General features: G+C 35.2%; 1 protein-coding gene and 1 long non-coding RNA gene across 4 annotated transcripts in view; one reads left to right on the top strand and one right to left on the bottom strand.

Annotated features, from left to right (window-relative positions):
* Window positions 1-23,106, bottom strand: part of tmtc2b (transmembrane O-mannosyltransferase targeting cadherins 2b) — a 204,194-nt gene that overhangs the window by 133,930 nt on the left and 47,158 nt on the right. The window lies entirely within an intron of this gene.
* Window positions 10,713-20,305, top strand: LOC147839660 (uncharacterized). Its single transcript, XR_015514775.1, has 3 exons — window positions 10,713-10,926; window positions 10,971-12,402; window positions 12,961-20,305. It is a non-coding gene; the product is annotated as an uncharacterized LOC147839660 (long non-coding RNA).

The raw sequence follows: 23,106 nt of genomic DNA, 5'->3' as shown, positions 1-23,106 counted from the left end.
GTTGAAAAAAAAATCTCTCTCCAATAAACTAGATGGAAAAAATAAACAGGAGGCTAATAATTCAGGGGGGCCAATAATTCTGAATTCAACTGTATGTAAATAAGAATAACGAATAACATCTGAGTTAAAGTGCTTTAAAACCAATCAGCTATGCTTAAGAAAATTAAACATGCTAGACTTTCTGCAAGGCATCGCAGACATGATATTGGTTGTGCTGAACTATCCCACATTACACAAGAAGAAATGATTGAATCTTGTGTCACGACGTCCATTTGTTGTTTAAGACTCCCTCTTAAACCATACGTCAAGGAAATACGTATGATCTGACCGGGGCTTTATATTTACCCAATTAAGCCAGCACACTTTTGTTCTGCCCAATCAGGATTGCGCAACTGAACTATGCCCACAATAAAAAAAAGTGCTGACAAGTAGGATTATAGCAACTGCTGCTTCAGAAGCATTAATAGAAAAAACAATCCAAAAGAAATACAGCATTTATAATATGGATTATGAATTAAATACTGCAGTGGAAATTTAAAATACTGGACAGATTTATTTTTTCACCAAGCCCGTCCTCCTCAGACTAACTCACATGCAGGTGGCCAGATCGACAAGCTAGCCAAAAACAAAGTCATACAAAGTCAATGCAAATGCACGAACATAGTTCATAAATTTACGGCGGGAGTGAGGAATGAAGTGAAATGCGCAATATCAAACTAATTTTTCTAATTCAGAAATCTGCATCAACATTAAGCCCCAGTATTAATTCATACATTTTAATGATCTACTAACAAATAAATAAATAATATTCCACATCACATGTAAATTAGTTATGAATTTAGCAGATTCTTTTAACAAATGCCACATGAACTGCAGCAATTGCAAAATACATGTTGTGGGAGGCAATCAAACCCCATGATCTTGTTTTTGCAGTCCATAAAAATGTGGTTTTACACATTTACAAATGCCTAGCATAGTTTCTCCATATGCAAGTAAAATCATTTAAGCACCTACATGTCTAGGCAAGTCAAAGATAAAGATTATATGCTCATCTCAGACAGTCTAGCAGACAATACCTCGAAAAAAAAAATGCCTTCTCTTCAGGGCAAACAAAAGGGAACTAACATTCATGGCATGTCTGAGATGCTTGCTAGTGGTCTATTGTGGGCTTGTTGATGGAGAGCAGAAAGATTAGGGGAGGGGGTTGAAGGAGGGTCCTCGCAACATCGAGGACAAAGAACCAGCCTTAGCTCAGCCCAATACACCAATCCTATGAATGGATGACACAAAGAAACAACTGAGGCTCTCGACTGGCGGCGGAGAAGCAGAAGAATCGAACGAGGGAGAGGCGGAGAAGCAGAGCTGCTCCTCTGCCCACACTTAAAGCGATGGCTATAGAGAAGCAGTGTGAGCTTCGATCATGTGTGGTCCATTACTCAAAGCAGTAACAGCTTGACTGTTCCCCATGCCTACCAGACAACGGAAGCTCCCTCGGTGGGTAAATAGGGCTGATAACTAGGAAAAAGCCCTGAGAAACAATGGTTAAGCCCATTCATCGTCACTGAGGAGACCATTGAATAGGCTGCAATATGCAGGCACTTCAAAATACCTCAGGGGAGAGGAAAAGCTGGGCCAGGTGGAAAATGGAGAGCAAAAATAGGCTTGCAAAACTACTCATTTGTACTAATCGACTACAGTTTTCAATAGATCTAGGGAGTCTGTGTTCAAAGGGATAGTTCACCCCAAAACTAAAAAATTGGTCATCGTTTACTCTCCCTTTATGTTTTAAACCTTTATAAGTTTCTTTCTTCTGTATAAACGAAAGAGGATATGTTGAAGAAAGCTGGAAACCTGTAACCATTGACTTCCATAGTGTTTGTTTTGCTCACAATGCAAATAAATGGTTACAGGTTTTCAGTTTACTTCAGAATATATTGTGTGAGTGTTCAACAGAAGAAAAAAACATTAAAGGTTTAAAACCACTTAAGGGTGAGTAAATAGTGAGTAAATTATATTTATGTGAACTATCCCTTCATTATCATTACATATCATTGAATGACTTTAATTTAACAATGAATTACTAAATTTGAATCAAGATGACAAATTGAAGTTAAAATTTGAAATTGAGCCCTGAGTAAATGAGTACAATTCATTTTAAAAAGTAGTACTGTTTAAAGTCGATATACACTCACCGGCCACTTTATTAGGTACACCTGTCCAACTGCTCGTTAACACAGCTTCCTAATCAGCCAATCACATGGCAGCAACTTAATGCATTTAGGCATGTAGACAGGGTCAGGACAATCTGCTGCAGTTCAAACTAAACATCAGAATGGGGAAAAAAAGGTGATTTAAGTGACTTTGAATGTGGCATAGCTGTTGATGCCAGATGGGCTGGTTTGAGTTTTTCAGAAACTGCTGATCTACTGGGATTTTCGCACATCCATCTCTAGGGTTTACAGAGAATGGTCCAAAAAAAGAGAAAACATCCAGTGAGTGGCAGTTCGGTGGGCGCAAATGGTTCGAGCTGAGAGCCAAAAACAGGAAGCTGAGGCTACAATTCACACAGGCTCACCAAAATTGGACAATAGAAGATTGGAAAAAAGTTGCTTTGTCTGATGCATGTCAATTTCTGCTGCGACATACAGATGGTAGGGTCAGAATTTGGCATCAACATGATAAAATTGTGGATCTATCCTGCCTTGTATCAACAGTTCAGACTGGTGGTGGTGGTGTAGTGACCAATATCTCTGAGGAATATTTCCAGTACTTTGTTGAATCTATGCCATGAAGTATTAAGGCAGTTCTGAAGGCAAAAGGTGGTCCAACCCAGTACCAGTAAGGTGTACCTAATAATGTGGCAGATGAGTATATGTTAATAATATTGTAATCATGCTCAAATTTAATTACTATGCATGTTATAAATGTAAAAGTGTAATGACTTGTAAGGATTTCACTAATGGTTATTTTGAGAACTGTATGAGATTAATTTCTGCATCTGAAACAAGATGACAAAACAAATGACGTGCAAACATAAATCTGAATATTTTACAGATATCATTTTAATTTATTTTGTAATTACGGACACTAAAATGGTCAGGTTTTTGACTAGCCATGCATTTAACAGGCCAGTGCACTTACTAAAATGTAAAAATACTCTACATACCTTCTATTAGAACTTAGAAGTAACAAAAAAAAAAAGCTTTTTTTAATGCAAGAGAAATCAAAACTATCTAAATTATCTGAAACTGTCAGAAATCTGTGCTTAAACAAGGTTAAACTTCTAGTGTTACAAAGTTTGAGGTCTCTGACTTTGCGGCTGCTCAACGATGACTGCATCTGCCAACCTCCTTCTTACTAAATAATATTATTTTGGGCTCAAAGAGGCTTAAAAGGTGCGAACCCAAGTCAGTTCTCATTGAATTCAGTTGCTGATGAATGCTGCTGACATTCTGTTAAAGTGCCGTGTCTTTCCTATAGTCACAACCAGCAAAATAAAACAGATGGGCTATCAAATGGCTCAGATCAAACATTTTAAACAGCTGCATCAGTGAGCGAGTTTACACATTTTAAACCCGATTATGCCTAATATGTGAACCATATAACATTTTTAACAATTTTTCTTTTATCAGAATCAACCCTAAAGTGTCAGGACAGATTTGATTGATAATTTGTCTATATGAACAATACGTTTATTGCAGATGTTACAATACACTTAATTTATTTAACATGACAACCAACATAAATAAAATACTGGAAGTTAGACACACATATTATTACATGAAGTGATGTTAAAAAATAAACACTTTCGGTGTTCACATTGAAGTGGAATACAGACCAGGGTTTATGGGTAGGTGTAAATGCAGGTTAAGGTGTAGATAAACAGTGCAATTATCAAAAATTATTTTGTTTTAATTTAAAGTACAATGTAATACAAGTGCATTGTAACAAAATATTAACTTAAACCCATAGTGGTTAATGACAAAAAAATAGTTCACCCAAAAATGAAACCCCCCAAAATAGCTCACTCTCAAGCCATTGTCGATGTATATGCCTTTTTTCAGGCAGACAATCACAGTCGAAGTAGTTTTACATTTTTATCCTGGCCCTTCCATGCTATACAATGTTGTTGGAGGGTGAATTTTATTTTGAAGCTTCCAAAAGTGCATAAATCTGTCATCAAATAACTTGTTATGTTGCCAGGGGGTTAGCACATGTCTTATGAAGCGAATAAATGTGTTTTTGTAAGAAAAATCTTTGAAGAAATGATAAACTTACACGCACTAATTTCCGATGGCAACATTATGCATAACTGAAATATATAATGAATAAAACCTTACATGTGATGGACATTAAAACAGTAATATGCTGAATTAAGTTATACAATAATGCTAAGCCAACTAGTTTTTTAGCTTGTCATCATCTTCTGAACTCAAAAGGTAACCTTTTTCACTTTATAGCTGCACATTAGTACCTTTAGAGTACACTTTTGTACAGACTTTAATGATGCCCTGTTTGTAAGTTCACAGTAAAGTGAACATAAGTGATCATAATTCTAAAGTTGAATTATTATGTTTGAGATATATGCTTGTCATTTGTCACGGACAACATTATTAGACCATTTATTCTACTGGTAAAATGAGATATTTGTCATAATCAGATTCCCTTGATCATTATATTTAACATTATATGGTTAGAGTAGTTATACTGACACAGTAAACAGTTATTTTCATGCACAACACTGTTCGCTATAAAAAGGAAAAAAAACAATAAATCCATGTCATAATCATAACTCTAAAATGTGATATGATAATTTAAATAATGTGTACTCTTTTGGTTTCACTTTCATTGCCGAGTGCCTTCATGTTTTGCCTGCTGTTACTTTATATTTAAAAAAAAAAAAAAAAAAAAACACACAAGCAAATCATACTTTTCGCGCAGCTCCCAATCAATCGCTCTGTGCAACAAACTGAATGTTATATACAACTTTATTAAATGTTATTAACAGCCTATGCAGCTTCTGTTCACTAAAGTAGACAGCAGGCAGGCAGGCACGCGCCTTATAAATACAGAATGTGACACTTTTACAACATTTTGAGGTGTCCACATTGCTGAGCCATGCATATAAAACAATGTGAAAACTTAAGTGACTGCCTTTACGCTTCTCTTCTGACCTTGAAAATATTGGCTGAATCGTAGAAAACCCGCATTAAGGTGTGTATGGTTTAATTGAGATCACTTTTTTTTTTTTGACTAATCATGCAGCCCTATACCTTTAAGGTTCACTTTTGTACCTTTGAGGTACTTTAAGGCACAGATTTGTCCATTTTAGGTATGAATATCTACTTTTAAGGACCTGTTAGGCAAGTACCTTTTGAAATGGTTTCACCCAGTGATACCTCATACCTTTTATTTCTGAGTGTGTGTGTTTAAAAAAAAAAAAAAAAAAAACGTTTGGTAAGGGGTTTCCATGAGTCACATTTATTTCTAGAGCTTCTGCTAATGAGTCTTATGTCATACGTCATATGTTGTTTATGTCAGTTGCGGATAGTCATGCATTTCGGGTTTATAATTAAAAATGTTTAAATATTTTTTACATACATCAATCCACTTATAAAGACATGCGTTAGGCCATAATTAAAATTTTTTAAATATTTTTACATACATCAATCCACTTCTAATAGACATTTATTAAGCCATTTGGCGCTGTATCATTTACTTTGACTTTGAATTTAAGCACTTTTGAAAGCTTCAAAATAAAAGCCACTATTCAACACTTTTACATGGCATAGAAGAACAGGGATAAAATTGTAAACTCTGACTATGTTCATCTTACAAAAAAAGCCATTTATATCAAGGATGGCTTCACATTGTAAAAAAAATGACTTAACTTAAAATTGTAAAGAAACTTGCGGCAGAGCTTCTTTAGTTGACTTAACTTAAATCAAGTCAAGTGCAGTACTTTTATGGTTAAGATTGAAGTTGAGTTAACCCAAAACAGCTCAGCAGCAATTTACCTTAAAAAATAAGGGGGCAATTTTAATTTTTTAGGTGAACTAATCCTTTAATATTAAGTGTAACCAACACAAAAGTCTACTTGCATTGGAGGGTAATTGATTTGCATGTAAACGAGCTGATTTTGGTGAGTTATCAGCTTATTGGTGAGCATGTAAACATATTCAGCAGTCTGTATCTGCTTTCCTCATCCTGACCGCGCACAGAACAAGGTCACAAGGCACAACCCAGGAAAGCTCCTCTTAAGGAATTAGGGTCAGAGTGTTAGCATGTGTGTGCGTGTGTTCATGTCAGCGGCTGAGGATGAAGGCTCATGCAGGAAGGAAGGTGTGAAGGATGGTGGCTAAACTAGCTTAGATAAGAGTCTTACACTTCCTCTTGAACGCCGTTCGTGCAACAGGCTCTGCTGCTGTGAACGTAAACAGACACACACAGATGTCATCAGGCTGTTACCGCCGCTGACAGAAGACTGTGTATCTGGGGTGTTTATTACAGCGAGACTGGCTGGAGGGCATTTGTGCTGGATGGAGGAAACACAGGCAGGTCATTCTGCAATAAAATACTGAGGAAAATACGGGAGCAGTAGTGATAATCTGTCAACACAGTGTAAATTAACTTTGGAACCTAGAGTTAGTAAAATAGAAATATATAATATGTATTTAATCAAATTAATTTCTTTTTAATTAATTTTATTTGCAAAAAATATATAAAATGTAACTATTAGGAAATATATGAAGAAAAAATAAAGAATAAATGAAAACAATAAAAAGATTAAAACAAAATAAAATAAAAATAAATAAATAAAAAATAAAGATAAATAAAAAAAATTTGATCTAAATATTTCAGAATTTTTGAAGTGCTGTTTAACAGAACAGTATTTTCTATTAGATTTTTCTTCTGAATATGGCTGCACAATACATTGTTTCGGCATCGATACTGCAATGTGACATTTCGCAACAGACACAATCACATGCAAAGTTGAGTTTGTATTATAATTTAACATTTGTACCTGTTTTTACTGCCTGGAATTGTATAATGATTTTAAAAGCATTCAGACATAAGAAATTGTACCACTTGTGACAATTAACAAAGATTAATTTTATAGATTTTTATCATTCAATTACTGTACTGAAAATAGTTAGACTTGGCAAATGATAAAACTTTATTTTTGTTGTTTCTTTTTCTTGATTGCATTTATAGATTGTTATGCATGAAAATAGTCACAACATATGCAAGTACAGAAACGCACCGCAATTAACACAAACCACAACAAAAATGTTCTGGCGAAACTCAAGAAATTATAGATTGTTTATTACATTTTATGGACATGCAAACAGTAAACGACAATTCATTAATCATTGACTAAACATGTGCATGAAAATACTCACAACACATGCAAATACAGAAATGCCCTACAAATAGTACAGACCATTATAGGGAAATTTATAGATTTTTTATTTTATGGAGATGTACTACCACTCCAGAATCATACCAATTGATCTAATATAAATTTCCAAATAGACAAATAGACATATTAAGTCATCTGGTGGAATTGTAATAATATCGCAATATATATCACTAAATAAAATAATAATGCAATGCTAGATTTTTTAAATATTGCACACTCCTAATCTAAAGAAACTCTTATTTTGTTTTGTTTGGCTCAAATAAATAAAAAAATTAAATATAAAAAATTATATAAAAAATTATATTAAATTAAAAATATTTAAAAAATTAAAAATAAAATTAAAAATAACAAAGTTTGTTATGAAGTTTCTGTATAGAGTTTTTCTAAAATGTGTGTGCTGAACACGCACTTTAGAAGTAATGCCAATAAGCTTGTCATTTCCAATAGAGGCACACGACTAGCACACACACATGGCATGCACATTTTGCAGGTACATCTAGTTGAAAACATCTAAACTCAAGTGCACTGCGATTCATGCAAGTTGAACTAACCAATCTGCTTCACACTTTGGAATATACACATTACAGTAATAACGGTAGACGAATTACCTGAGACAAACACAGCGCACTCAAACACCGCAGTGCTTTTTACAATTCTCCAAAAACTTGTATTGGAGCTGCCGCAATGCTTTGTCCATTTGTCATTCTCAGAGAAAACGGTTAATGGTCGCCTAGTAACATGAGATGCCATTGAAAATGGTGAAGGAAACCATATGCTCGCGCATCCCTTCAGGTCAGGATAACAACATGTGTAAATGAGTGCCCTATAGCAGCAGTGAGGAGATTGTAAATAAAAAAAAGGATGCAAGTACGTCGCCAGAGTTCTTTTTGGTTTATTTTCTTGTGCATCCCATCCACTAGCACCCCATATGAAAGGTTTTTTTGGCATAGTCATTCAATTTCATTAATTGTAATGTTGCAGTGTGTATTTGAATAATGATGGCTGGTTCCTTTACTTGAAAGCTCAGATTTGATTATAATAATTAGTTTTGTTTACAGAGTTTGAGGTTTACTGTATCATTATTATTGACACCTTATATATGTTTATCTACCTTTACCATTGCACACACCTAGTAACATTTTATTTAACCAAGTTTAAGAGTCTCTTCAACACTTATGTTCATTTTATTATAAAGAGATTAGATATTTTGTTTAAATATTTTAGTTTTTGACTATTAAAACTGTTGGTAAATTAAATTAAAATGGTTACATGAAAAAATCCAAATATTCCTAAATGTATTGTTAAAAATATTCAATATTTAGCAATATCAAATGATATGCAACATGATATTGTGATACATTTATTTTGCAATATCGCCCAGCCCCACTATTAAGTTTAAAAACGTGTTGGAAAAAAAGAACTGTGTTAAATACCAAATCTCTCCATTAAACTTTTTATAGCAAAGCGTGCTGAACAAGCAATGCCAAATTTTAAAACTCAGGGTGAGAGGTTTCTTCTAAACCCCTAATCACAGATATGAGCAATAAAAGCAATAAAACTTATCAAGCCTTAGCAAACGCCGCAATGAAACGAAAGGGAATTTGAAACGTAACCAGATTTATCACTTTAGGGATACAAATGTTCAGCATGAAGACAATTAGTGTTGACAGCCACATCCAACCACTGCACAATCTATTGCTTAAGCTGTCTAAACATTAGATTATCTTATCTGAGAGCTCAGGCAAAGAAACATTCGAGCTGAGCCAAGCTACGGTGAAACATCTTGAAACATTACCTCTTCTTATTAGAGAGCTTAAAGCGCTTGGATAAGAACAGCTCATTTAATCTTCCCCGCACTTTATAACTTCAGCAAGAATTCCGTTTAGCAGCGAATGAAGATAACCTGGAGAAACAATGCTCTGATCTGGAATTCAAGAGCATCTTGGTACAAGGAAGACGAAGATACAGAGAACATCATTCCAAGATGTGCTTTAGAGAAGAGCGATCTGTAACTTGATTGATGCATTCTGTACAAGGCAAGTTAAGGGTCACATAAAACTATTCTTTACATCTTGTAAAAAAAATGTAAATTAATATATTTAAGCCCTGATCGGAGGAAAAAAGGATTTTATTCACAAGGTATAATCTCTAAGTATTAAAAAAGTCATGGGATGAACATCTACAGTTTGATGAGCAGTTATAACGTGATGAAAAGATAAAGCTATATATGTGATATACTAAAAATATTGTCCCTGCCTGCCTGCACATACCATATAATACAAAAAAGATATATTTACACACATTATTGTATAAAGTATATTCCTTTTAAAACATATTTTGTTTAGATAATATATGGTTTATGAATATCTTAAATGATTATTATTATTTCTAATTATTAGCGCATTTATCATAAAAAACATAATAAATAATAACTTTACCATAACTACACCTTGGTTTTAGACATATTTAGACACTGAATATTATATTAGTGAATGCATGATTTCATGTATATATTTATGTATTATTTATATTCCCATTATAGGAACTACTTTCTTTCTCATTGGATTCAAATCATAAGCTGACAGTTAAACAGCTGAGCAAGCATCTTTCAAACTTTAGATCTGTAGTGTCTGCTTTTTGCTAGCTGTATGTGGGCGGAGTAATACACAAACGGTAAAGAGGCTTTATATACATCACGGCTATCAGCCAATCAGATCATATATATATATATATATATATATATATATATATATATATATATATATATATATATATATATACACATACACACACATACACACACAAACAAACACACACACACACACACACACATTGCATTGCATTTCTGAACTCCTAATGTTGCTAGTTAACACACTCATTGCGTTTTTTTATCAACACATCACAGAATTTCTAAAATGTCAACCCTTACCAAATGGTAGATATGTCGATTTATGGCAAAAGTACTGAAATTGATAGATATACTACGAAAATAAGAAAATATGAAATGTAAGAAAATAATCAAAATAACACATTTTTAAATACTAAATAATTTTTATTTTTTAAGTACTTAAAAAAAATACAGATTCTCATTTAAAAGTATTTGTTGCTTAATAATTAAGAGTAGTAGAGCAGCAGAAGTATGTTCGTTTACTGCTGTGTGTAAACAATTGTTTTAAATGGTCATTCTTTATTTGACTTTGCAAGTCATTATTTAAAATATAGTCAACCATTTGCTAGAGCAGACAGTTAAAGGGTTCATTTGTATTTTTATCATTTAAATTTTTTTTCTGTCCAAATATAGTTTGAACCTATCAAATATAAATCTTACTTTACGAAACTCTTTATAAACTACATTGCATAGCCAATGCCAGCAGCTCCCAAAATGTTCCTGAATGACCTTTAATTTTAGGATAATTGTTCATTTTGAATTCTAATTGCTTAGCAAAAGAGAATGAGGTGTGATTCTGGGTCATGCTGCTAAAACTGATGTCTGTTTTTGGGGGGTTGAGGAAGCCTATTGGTGCACTCTACCCATCCCCCCATTTAGCTTAACCCTGTTTTTTTATACATAAACACAGGAGTGCAAGAACAACAGATGACACAGTGACCTAGAAAGCAACACCAGAAGCAATTCAGAGGCTCTCAGCGGTAAAAGGCTTTCCAGGGAGCCACATGCACAGGCCTGTCTAAAGAGCTACTCCATTGGTGAAGTGATATCATACGGTTGTAATTATTTTATGAGAAGGCGAGACAGACAAAGAAGCAGGCTAGTCAAAATAATAGTTAAATGCCACTATGACAATTAAACTAACTTTCGAACCGTATACAATAAAAAAGACAGACAACTAACCTGATAAGCTAAGCTTTACCTTTAAGCCCAACTCTAGCAGAGACTTGCAATGACAAAGCAACAGAGTGACAAGTGACCATTGATTTCAATGGAGAGCTGGTGACTTCTAGTGATCTCTGGCTACAAAAGCAAAGTGACAAAGTTGAGAATCTTTCAATTTTATGAAAATGAAGAGGGACTTTTAGTACCACTTTTACAGTCCACATGATCCTCTATGGCTACGTTCAGACAGCAAGGCTCTTAAAATTAGAAGTGTAAAAACTAGAAGTGTTTTTTTTTTCTCAGATCAGATTTTTTTTGCATAACTGCATTCACACTGAAGGCAAAGGTCGCTCTGGCCGCCTTGGCAACATTGTGTCTGTCTAGTGTAGGTGAGGACGTCAAAATTCGCTACATTGATCTCATATGTAAAGGGGCTGTTGCAGCATATCATATCAGTTACATTCCCCCATCAAACATGCTTTATAGTATGAAAATGTTGCATACTTTATCAAATTCACTACAGAAGATCAAGTTGCATGTGGTGTGGCTTTGCTCCACTTATCCATATGTCTGAAATATTCTGAAGCAGCAATACTGTTTTGGTATTGTCGCATGACCACTTAACCTGTGGTCCGTGTGGGTCCTAATGCCCCAGTATAGTGAAGGGGACTCTATACTGCACAGACTTTCAGGTGAGACATTAAACCGAGGTCCCGACTCTACTTGTGAAATCAGGTTAGATGTGGACCAATCAGAAGAACCCAGATGCAGAACAATTGTTTGTGTTTGCAGTAGCAAGTTGGCATGACAAAGGCATCACGGCTAAACCATTTCCGAGCACTGCATCTCACCTTTACAGACACAAGGACCATGCTTATGCGGATGTTATTGAAAATCCTGATAGGTTGTGATCTATGTCAATTGTGGTGTGTGCCTGTAGACCTACACAGACCAGAGTTTAGCACTGATAATCAGTCACAATGGCCATGTTTCCATCCAAAAATGTTAATTAAATTTAGGTGGAAAACTGGAATATTGCATAAAACATTTGTGAATAAAGCACTGTTTCCATCAAACGAGTCCAACAAAACAAAATCGTCACTTCCTCATAAACTGGCACCAAATATCAAAAGAAATTGAAGTTGCTGTATTAAGCCTGATTTATACTTCTGCGTCAGGTGACCGGCGTAACCCACGGCGCAGGCAACGCGCGTGGCTGTGCATTTATACTTCTGCGCGCTGTCTCTGCCGGTCTGCATTAACACTTCCGAAACGCTAGTGGGCAGTGAGGTGTAAATGTTCCTCTGTGTCAAGTTTCTTCGCTACTTTTTTGCATTTCCTGAACACTTCCGGGATGTACAAGTGGCTCAAACTCGCTCATTTTGAGGCAGGAACCGGCGGACGTGCAACAACTTTAACTATGAGGTAAACACAAAACAAAACTTTCAATCCGGAGCTCCTTCACGGGACTCCACACTTGTAAACAATCGCTCGCGCGGCGTCGCGCCATTCGCGCGCCTCTCGGTCCCGCCCAGACTCGTCAGCGCTACCAAGCCGACCAATCACAGAGCTTATGCTACGCGTCGTTGCGACGTGTAGTTACATTTTTTGAGAGGTGCACGTCAGTGACGGCGATGGCCACGGCGAAGGGCTATGCGTCAGCGCCGTAGCATACGCCGGTGTTTGACGCAGAAGTATAAATCAGGCTTTAGAGGTCCTTTTTTGTTGTCAAATAACAAAATGTGCTCTTGCCACCTGCACAGAGTTTTCTTTTTTCAGCCATTTGTGTAAAGTTCTTCTAGTTATTATGCAAAATAGTCCGCAGTTTGTCAAAATCTTTAAGAAACATCTCTGCTCACACTTATTTTAAGATTTGCATGTTCTGCTGATATTTTTCATCAAAGATGGTCACCACTTCTTTCTCGTAGATAACATTTAAAATGTTCAGACCTCATCATCCACCCAAACATACCAGTCACCTTCCGCAACTTTTATTATCAGATGATCTGTTGAAGCAAAATCACGACTTTTTTGCACATAATTTTTTTTATCAAAATTGATGTACATCTTGGCCTTTGCATCCAGGTTTTTTTTTTATGCGATATTTCAAGATGTGCATAAAAATAGGTGGATGGAAATGCAGCTAATGACAGAGCACCGCACAGGTTATTTTACTGTTAATCTTTGTAGTTAAACATTTATGCATCAATTCAATTTTTATTTATTTTATTTCCTCCACAATGTTTAGTGGAGTAAAGTTATATATGTGTAGAAGTTTAGTTATGCTGAGAAGTTTATATATGTTCACCACCCAGGACGATAGACAGCTGCACAGTCTCTGGTAGTGTGAATGAGGCTTTACTGTAAAGGCCCCAATACTATAATAATACCTGAACCAAATCAAGTCAAAAAATAGTCTGCTTCCGGAATTCGAAACAGCTTGCCAAAGCAGACCTTGTGGAAATGTTCTGAACCAGCTTTGAACTACCATTGGTCTGCAAGTCAAGGTTTTACTCCAAAGAGCTGCTTCATAGCAGAAATTAAAGTGCAACTCTAAAGCAGCAATGGCAAGAAAACGAATGAAAACTGAACAGAAAATAGCTTTGGTGTCAATATACTGGGACCTTAAAGCTAAGGGTTTTTTAAAACGCAACCACCTTAGGCTGGAAACAAAATATAACGAGAATCCACTGGCAATGCATCTTGAAAGCACAGCACTGCAAAAAAGCAATGTTTCCAAAATAAGTCGACTACCAGCTTGAAAGGGTGACTTATCGTGAAGTTCCTAACAGAGCACTGACAACTTACTGCAACCCAGAGGTGCTTTCATGTGGATACGTTTACCACATTTTAAATCAAAATGACAAGAGGGGCCAAGTTTAAAGAGCAAAGAGCACAAGAATGTCTTGCTGCTGAAGTGCTGGAACCACATCAAGGCACGAACGTACACCAGACTCCTTTTCTGATGGAAATGTGCCCGTCATTTCCTCAAAATTCACTTTGGTCATTCTCAAAACATCTCTATGTATAGTTTTCTGTTTTGTTTTTTTCTCCAACAGACTGATAAGGATTTGATACTACTTGTTAAAACCACTATGTGGAGGCTTACATGTTTCCTAAAGGTTATAGTGGTGTTGCTTCTTGTATCAGACACTATTTTACCACCTGATCGCATGAACTTGAATACTGCAGCCGAGAAACTCTGGACAGCCGACTACTGGAAGCAATTAAAGGCATTTTATGGAAGTACGTCTTCCAGCTGTACTGTAGATGAGAGCCTAGTGTAAAAAACAAAACCTTATTTAAAACACCTTGCATTTACTGAAGTATACAGTATGATTGCAACAGGAAGCACTTTTGAAGCTTGAGCCAAACAAACGATTAAAGTGCCCTATATTATGATTTCTCAGCTATTAGCTTACATGTATTCTATAATACACCTGTTTGCGAAGTCAAAGTTTGCAAAGCTTTTCTAAGATCAAAGCGCGTGATAAATGAAGCGCCAATTCTGCACTGCCTGAAACTAGTATTTACTCCCTACACAAACTTATGTCCATGAGTAACATATTTGAATAATGCCAGATTATAGTTGACCCTCGGGATTGGGATTGTGATGGGATGGATGAATCGGGATGGTTTGGGATGGATTGGGATGGATTGGATTGGGATGGATGGATGGATGGATAGATGGATGAATTGGGATAGATTGGAACGGATGGATAGATTGATATGAAAGGATTGGGATGGACTAGGATGGATTGGGATGGATTGATAGATGGACTGGATTGAGATGGATTGGATTTGGGTGGACTGAATTGGATTGGATTGGGATGAATAGAAGGATGGATGGATTCGGATGGATTGGATTAGGATGGATTGGATTGGGATGTATGGATACATAACTTGAATGAAAACAAGTTCACTTCAATGGATTTTTTAAAATACTTCACATATTTTAGAGTTGAACAAGGATGCAAAAAGGGTTGTAACTGTCTGCAGAAAGAACATTGTAAATGGGATCACATGCCGGATGTGCCGTGCCACGCAGTGCCATGCAATTTAGAATTGTAAACATGGGTTTCCATAAGGGTACACACACTGGCACCGCAAGTCGGCAGCTGACTGGGGAGCCCAGCTACGACTCAGGATGCTGTTCACCATCAAAATAATTTCATTTTAACTGTCATATGCACGGCTAATGCAATGTTTAACCCCATTTAGGATGGTGTCTGCTTTATTTTTGTTGATCAGGAAGAAGAACATTACGCTTGATGCCAACATTAGCTAAAAAGCTTTATGAACGTTTTGCTGACAGTGATGAATGTTTGAGCCTGACAACAGGTTTTGATCTTTGGTCTCATTCTATAATTCTAAACTTATTTTCTACAAAAGTTAGAGTGAAAATGTTGATGTCTGTCTGAGTGTATATAGTGTGTAGTGAGGGCTTTTACAGCCTTAAAACATCTAGAATTATTGTATTGATGACTACTTTGCAGATTTCGCTTATATTGCGGGTTATTTTTAGAACGTAATTTCCGTGAATAACGAGGGACCACTGTATATGAAATAATGTGGAAAAATTCCTTGCTCTGTTAAACATCATTTAGGAAATTTAGGAAAAAAAAAAAAAATTCACAGGAGGGCTGATCATTTTGACGTGAACTGGTTAGATTTTTTTCCATTTCATAGTAAGCAATTCGTAGATGGGAAACATTACTGGTAAAAAACGAATCAAGCTTGTGAATTTCCATCCAGACCACCTGTATAAAGCAGCCTGTTAAACAGGGACTGGGAGGTCTGGGCCAAGGGCTGGGAAGCTGGGCCTGTTCACTCAGCAGGAATCTGTCGCAGTAAATTCTCTTCGGGACATTACAGATGCAAGCTCATAAAGTAAGGACATAAACTACACCACAGGGTGGCTTCCCAAATGCTGCAAAAAAAGAAAACAAACCAAACCTCCCCTCGAAAAGGGTCCACATGACAGAAAGTGTCAGTGATACGTTTAGCTTGCGTGACCGAAGCCAGTCTTGAATTCAAGATGTGTTTTTGTTTGTTTGTGAGTTCATTGTTTGCCTTCAGCGTAGACCTAATCGTCATGTCACCACAAAGGCACTTTCTCATCACAATGAATAAAACGCATTGTGAGTTCTGCGTCTAGTTTGGGCTCTTTTTATAGGCAAATAACATTGCACAGCCATGTCGGGTCGGGTAAAAAAAAATTCAGTTTTATAGGCACACGTTGCTTGTAAGCCTGGGAAACAGATAGCGGCTGCGGGTAATCTTCTGCATGTGATCGCATCAAAGCACTTCTCACTGCAAATTTCAGTCTCCATTCATGATAATTACACACAACTTCCTCTCATTTGAATTACAGGATAAGACTCTCACCTGCCGGGCTCATCCTTGGATTTAACACCACACTCCTGTGCTTTTATTTGGGAACACATTGGTGGACAACAACATATAACATCAATGTCCAGTATATTCATTAGCTTGCATCACCATTCAAGAATCGAACTCAGGAATGATTCAAATCAGATTCAAATGCTTGTTGATTTGGTCACACTTTATTTTGATGGTCCACTTGTTAAATTTAAGTAACATTGCATCTACATGCCAACAAATTCTCAATAGATCATAAGTAGACTGTTAGGTTAGGGTTAGTGTAAGTTGACACTGACTTGCAAAGTTTCTTATAGTTAAATGTCTGTTGAAGGAGCAGTATCAACAGATATTAAGCAGTCTAATACACAAATAGGCCTTCAAAATAATGGTTCACCGATGATTTTAAAAGAGAAGTATTTTGTGTGCCACAGATGTATAATATTTGCTAATGCATTTTTGCTATCTAGAAGGCTACTGCTATGTTATTCATCTCATAGGAGCCAAAATATTAATAAATAATCAGACAATGTAATATTAGAGCCTTTATTCCTTAACAAATACTGTCATCTCAGCTTATTCCAGCATATGTTTACCTAGGGCTGAGATGCAATCTATGCATGTTAAATATGAAGACTTCCAATTGGAAGAAAATACAGTTTTCTCTCAATTTTAGAGAAGACAAAATGCAAATAAAATAATAAAATATTTACATTTCTTTCAAGTAAAACACACAAATACAAACATGCACAACAACTTTAAGATACTTCATTTAAATAATAGAATTAATATGCGACTCTGAATCATAAAACCAACCATGCATGGGCATTTTTTATGGTTATACAGGGTTTTTGCAGGTTTCACCAAATAAACTTGAAAACTTTTATGAATAAAATATACAGGACTAAATGCTAAGAACTTTTTTTTTTTTCAAATATCCCAGTTGGAAAATATTTTCACTTGCCAAATCCCCAAAAAATATTAGCATTTAATACATTTTAAAATAAATTGATAATAATAATGATTATTATTGGATTATTGGTGATTGTATGGGTGTTGGCCAGATTGGGTAGCTATCCATGAACGAAGGAAAATTTGAACGTGTAAAAAAATATTTAAGACCTAAAATACAACATTTCAGTAGATATGATTTTTCAAGGCCTAATTTTTTTTATGTTTTTATGTTCTTGTTTTTGAAATTTAAGACATTTTAAGACTTTTAGGACCCCGTGGACACCTTGTAACAGTCAAAAACATACATGAATTGTATAGTTCAAAATCATAGATTTTTCTTTTCCAGTCCATTTTTTTTTTCTAAAATATTAATTAAAGAGCATTTTCCATGAAGATAGCAAATTTACAACTGCAAATAAAACTCAACCTTTTCTGATTTTCTGAGTATTAAAAAAAATGACAATTTATTTTGATGGTCCACTTGAGTAGTAGACTGTCTGCTTAATACCCTCAACAAACATTTAATTGACTAAAAAAAAAACTTTTCAAGTACATGTCAGCTTACACTAACCCAAACACTAACCTAACAGTCTTGCAATCTATAGAGAATTAGTTGCCATGTAGATGCAATGTAACTTAAATTCACCAAACCAATTAAGTGACCAATTTTGTGACCAAACAAATTAAGTCTCAGATTTTCAAAAAGTTGCATCTTGACAAAATATTGTCCTATTCTAAAAACACCTACTGAAAGAAACAGATATACGAACGACTAACATGTCAGACAGACGTTTGGATGAAGGTGACATTTAAATGTTTGCAGTGTAAATCAGAACATGTCAAGCATAATTTAGTGTGTGTCCATCAATCCAGCGTGAGGTCAATGTGACCGGATCAGAGTTTATTATTATTCAGTGTGATCTGCTTTGTGTGTTTAAGCTCAGGTGTCCAAGAAAGCCTTATCACTCAGACTTATCAAGTCTAATTAGAAAAGAAATGGAAAGAACGACTGCTCAAGCAAGTATGTAAGTGCACCAATGTGGCCTTTTGCCCTTCTGAATCATTCACAATTTGAATGGAAGTTTGGAGGTCAAATTAAATGCATATCTTGAAGAAACCTGAAACCATTGACTCCCAGAGTATTTGTTTTTCCTACAATGGAAGTCAATGTTTTCAGCGTTCTACAACATATCTGATTTTGCATTCAACAGAATTTTTAAAAATGGTTTGGAGGACGAGTAAATAGTGAGTAAAATTCACATTTTTGGGTGAACTATCCATTTAAAGATCAACAGAGTGAGCTGAGAGGTCCAAACCTGAGCTTCATGAACCACATACTGACATCAAACAGACCAACCATAAAAATGTCACCCAAAATCCATGGAAAAAAACTAGGACTGCAATGGTGACAACTGGGTACATGGATGACATTAAGTCCGAGTGACAGGGAAAGAGATTTATCGGTGAAATGTCAAATGTCTTTACACTGTGTTGCATCACACAGCTTAACGATGATTCTTGATCTATGTGGAGATCACCTAATGCAACTCTCTCTTTCTGCACAAAGGTTAAGCCTCTCTCAGCAGGATGTGTGGAAGCACTTCAGCTCCTACCACGGCGCACGGTCAGGTTAATCAGGATAATCCCGAACCAGTCTTGTGTGATCAAGAATGACCACAGATACAGTTCGGTGAATGTCCAGGGTGGTATAGCTGGAAGTTAAACCTGCTATTCTCTTTAGAAAGTACTAACCAGGAGAGTCCCTGTGGGATCAGATGAGACTGGGTGGTATGGCCATTAAAAAAAAAAGCTTTAGTATAAATTTGGTTAACCAACAAGCATAATTTAACTAGTGAAAATAAAAGGTTTACAACATACAGTAGGCATATTTCAAATGTTTCGTATTTTATATTTTTGTTTAATGCTATGTCAGCATCTCAAGCTATTTTTTATGGCATAACAGTTAAGAAAGTTCGACTACAGCTGATCCGTAGTGTTAGTGGCTGACACTAATGATACTGTTTAACTGCAGACTAACTGCTTTAATTTGAGGGTATTTACATCAAAATCAAGTGAACGGTGTAGGAATTATAACAGTTTGCATTATTGCTTCCCACTTGTTAAGGGTCCAAAAGTAATTGGACAATTGGCTTCTAAGCTGTTCCATGGCCAGGTGTGTGTTATTCCCTCATTATCTCAATTACAACGAGCAGATAAAAGGTCCAGAGTTAATTTCAAGCGTGCTATTTGCATTTGGAATCTGTTACTGTCAACTGTCAAGATGAGATCCAAAGACCTGTCACTATGCCAAAATATTTATGAACCTAACTATATATCAGTGCTTCTCACACATAGACTTTACTTTAGCCCAGGTAGGTTAATGGACACCCAAGTGTATTTGGTGACTTTTTACTTTATTTTTTATTTTTTTGCAAACCAAACATTCGCGATCGATAAATCAGTGGAAAATCTGTTCTTGTTACCCATTTTCTACTGCTTTTTTAGCCTATTTTCGCTTAAATTCACAGCTGACAGAGCAAGATAAGCATTAAATAATTGCTTATAACAACTTAGAAAAACTTTTATACTTCACTGTAAAACCCAACAGTCAACTTTGTCAAATGAAATGAGTTTAGTTAACTCAGAATTGACTGAAAGTTAATTCTACGCATTTGAAAAGAGTTTTGAACTGTTGAAGTTAATGAGTTCATTTAAGTTGAAGTAATGGGATATTTAATGGAGTAAGTTCAAAGTACTCATATGGATTAGTTTTATTTTTACTCAAATGGTTTGTAGTAATCAGTTTTCTCAAACAGTTTGAGTGGCCTAAACTTATTTTACAGTACTCACTTGCTTTAAGTTCTCAAATGGATGTTTACTCAAATGGATTTAGCTCACAGTATTCATTTGGATTTGTTTATGAACTTAAATGATTTGCTGCAATTGGTTTCTTCAATTAGTTTGAGTTGCCTTAACTTCTTGGGTTTTACAGTGCTGGAGAGGACGAAATGACATCTAAACTGGATGGAAAATATTTGTACACCATTAGAAACTGTTAATCAACTCATTTGACTCTGAAAACTGGACCGACACAATTTCAATTTACTAGAACTTCTATGTTAAGCTGCTTTGACACAATCTACATTGTAAAAGTGCCATAGAAATAAACATGAATTGAACTGAATTTGCTAATTTAAATCATCCACACTTTTTAATATTTTTTATTTATAATTATTATATTTTTAGAGATATTCTCTGTTTTATTCCTTTATGTATTTTTTTATTTGCTCTATATTGAATTAATTTGATGTTAATATATTACAGCTGAATAGCATAAAAGAAACATATTGGATTTAATTTTAAATGAACAAAAAACATTAACCCATTAAAACAAAACAGTGTATAAAAGTTTCATAATAGATAAAAATATTGTTAAAATTATATTTATAATTCCATTAAAATTATATTTATAATTACTATCTTTATTTAGATATTTTTTATATGATTTTCTAATTATTTCCAAGTTGATTTTAAACACTCACTTGGGAAAAAAAAAAAAAAAATATATATATATATATATATATATATATATATAACAAGATTTAATACATTACCCCCAATCCCATTATTTATCCCTTGGAGACTTGTTAAGAAACTAGGTGCTGCAATCATCTAATTAGCCTTCTTGAACTGTATTCCATATGCAAGTACAAATTGAGATACATAGTGTACAGATACTCTCTCTAAAGGCATGACATCTGTTGCCGCCCATGTATTCTTTTCCATTAATGTGCTGAATGAATTAAATCAGCACTTCAGCATCTGGGGGTGTTTCCCCCGAAGCTTCTGTAGAATAATTAAATGAGTTAAGAGCGAGAGAAAGAGAAGACAGAAGAGAGACCAGAGGAGGTGGAATAAGTGAGAGTGAGAGTGAGAGAGAGTGCGCACATTCCTAGAGCTTAACTCTTATTAAATATTCAAGTCACGCAAAGTGGGTTAAAACCTCACACAGTACACACATTCAGCTCTGCTCAGCGGCCACAAGCATTTAGGATTTGTGGCCGAACGCAGCTAATCTAAGCACACAATGTCCTGCATCGCTCTGTCCTCTTGCCAAAGGTAAAAACATACCCAAGACTTTGTTTTCACCACTGATAAATGATGGCATTCAAATCAGATTAATGAAGTCTAGCTTAATTGTTTAGCCAACATATTTATTTTTTACAAAAGAGGAGCTTTGTAACCATTAATTTACATCAGGTGAATACTAAAAAGTAATTTACAAAGAAGCTTTAATGTTTTTCATTCATTTTTATTTTTTAAATATCTAAACCTCTAAGGCCTGTAAAATTTAACTGTTTGTTACCATAAAACAAAACCAGTCATAATTGTGCATATAAGTGTTATCACAATACTGGAATTCGGTACCAATCAGTACTGTAATTTTAAAACCATCCATTTCCCATGAACATTTGATTGCTGTTCAGCATGTCTTTAAACAGCACTGATTTGCCATTGTGTTCAAGTGCTCAACAGAAATGACTGTGATCGGCCGTAAAGGTCATCAGTTCACCAAACTCACCACTGTTTATGTAGTGTGAACACAGGTACAGGGACACTGGAGCATTTCAAAGACTAGTCGATCAACTCGTTTGTCTACATTCTATAAGCTGACATACGAGTGATCCACTGATGAATTGCGGCTTTAAAACGCTCCAGTATCCCTGTATCTGTGGTTACACTCAGTTAACATTGGTGACTTCGATGAACTGATGACCTTCACGACCAATACCAGTGATTTCTGTTGAGCATGTGAACACAATGGCAAATCAGTGGTGTTTAAGAACGTGATCAACAAAGCTCAAATGTTAGCGGAAAAAGGACGATTTTTAAAATTTCATAATCAATTGGTACCAAATTCAAGTATCGTGACAACCCAAATATACATAGGGATTTCGGGTGGTTCAAAAGACCCACGCCCTACTTATGACAGGTTTAGAATTTGTCCCATACGTGAGCTCATTCATCTTATTTTGACTGCTATGCCATCATAAATTGTGAAGGCATCAAAGAAGGCTTCCAATAAATGCAAACAGTTATAGTCTACATCTAGTTGTGCAAAAACCATCGAATCTGACATAAGTGAAGTCATCTTTACTACAATTAACTTTTATTTTGAAACTTGGGCCTTATTCTTGAAAGAAAATAAAAAAAAATCTATAAAAAGGTTTAAAGCACCAAAAGCAGCCCATATTAAAGTTCATTTTTTTCTAATTAGACTATTTTTGTTATCCATAAACTTTCCACATGTACTTTTTTCTTTTTCCAAAAATATTAGAAAAATCAAAAAGCTCCACATTATTATTTTATATATTTTTTATTATTATTATTCAGATGGACAAACTCTGACTGAGGAAAGTTAAATGTGCTGGCCAGTTTGTTATTTTCTCAATAAATGACAATAGACCACAGTTTTATTTTTTTATTTTTTATTTAAAACATTAACAGACTCCTT

The sequence above is a fragment of the Danio rerio genome, chromosome 18 (genome assembly GCF_052040795.2).
Source record: "Danio rerio strain M-AB ecotype USA chromosome 18, GRCz13ab, whole genome shotgun sequence".
NCBI lineage: Eukaryota > Metazoa > Chordata > Actinopteri > Cypriniformes > Danionidae > Danio > Danio rerio.
The sequence above is the reverse complement of the archived record's forward strand: the minus strand, read 5'-3'. Positions and strand labels throughout refer to the sequence as shown.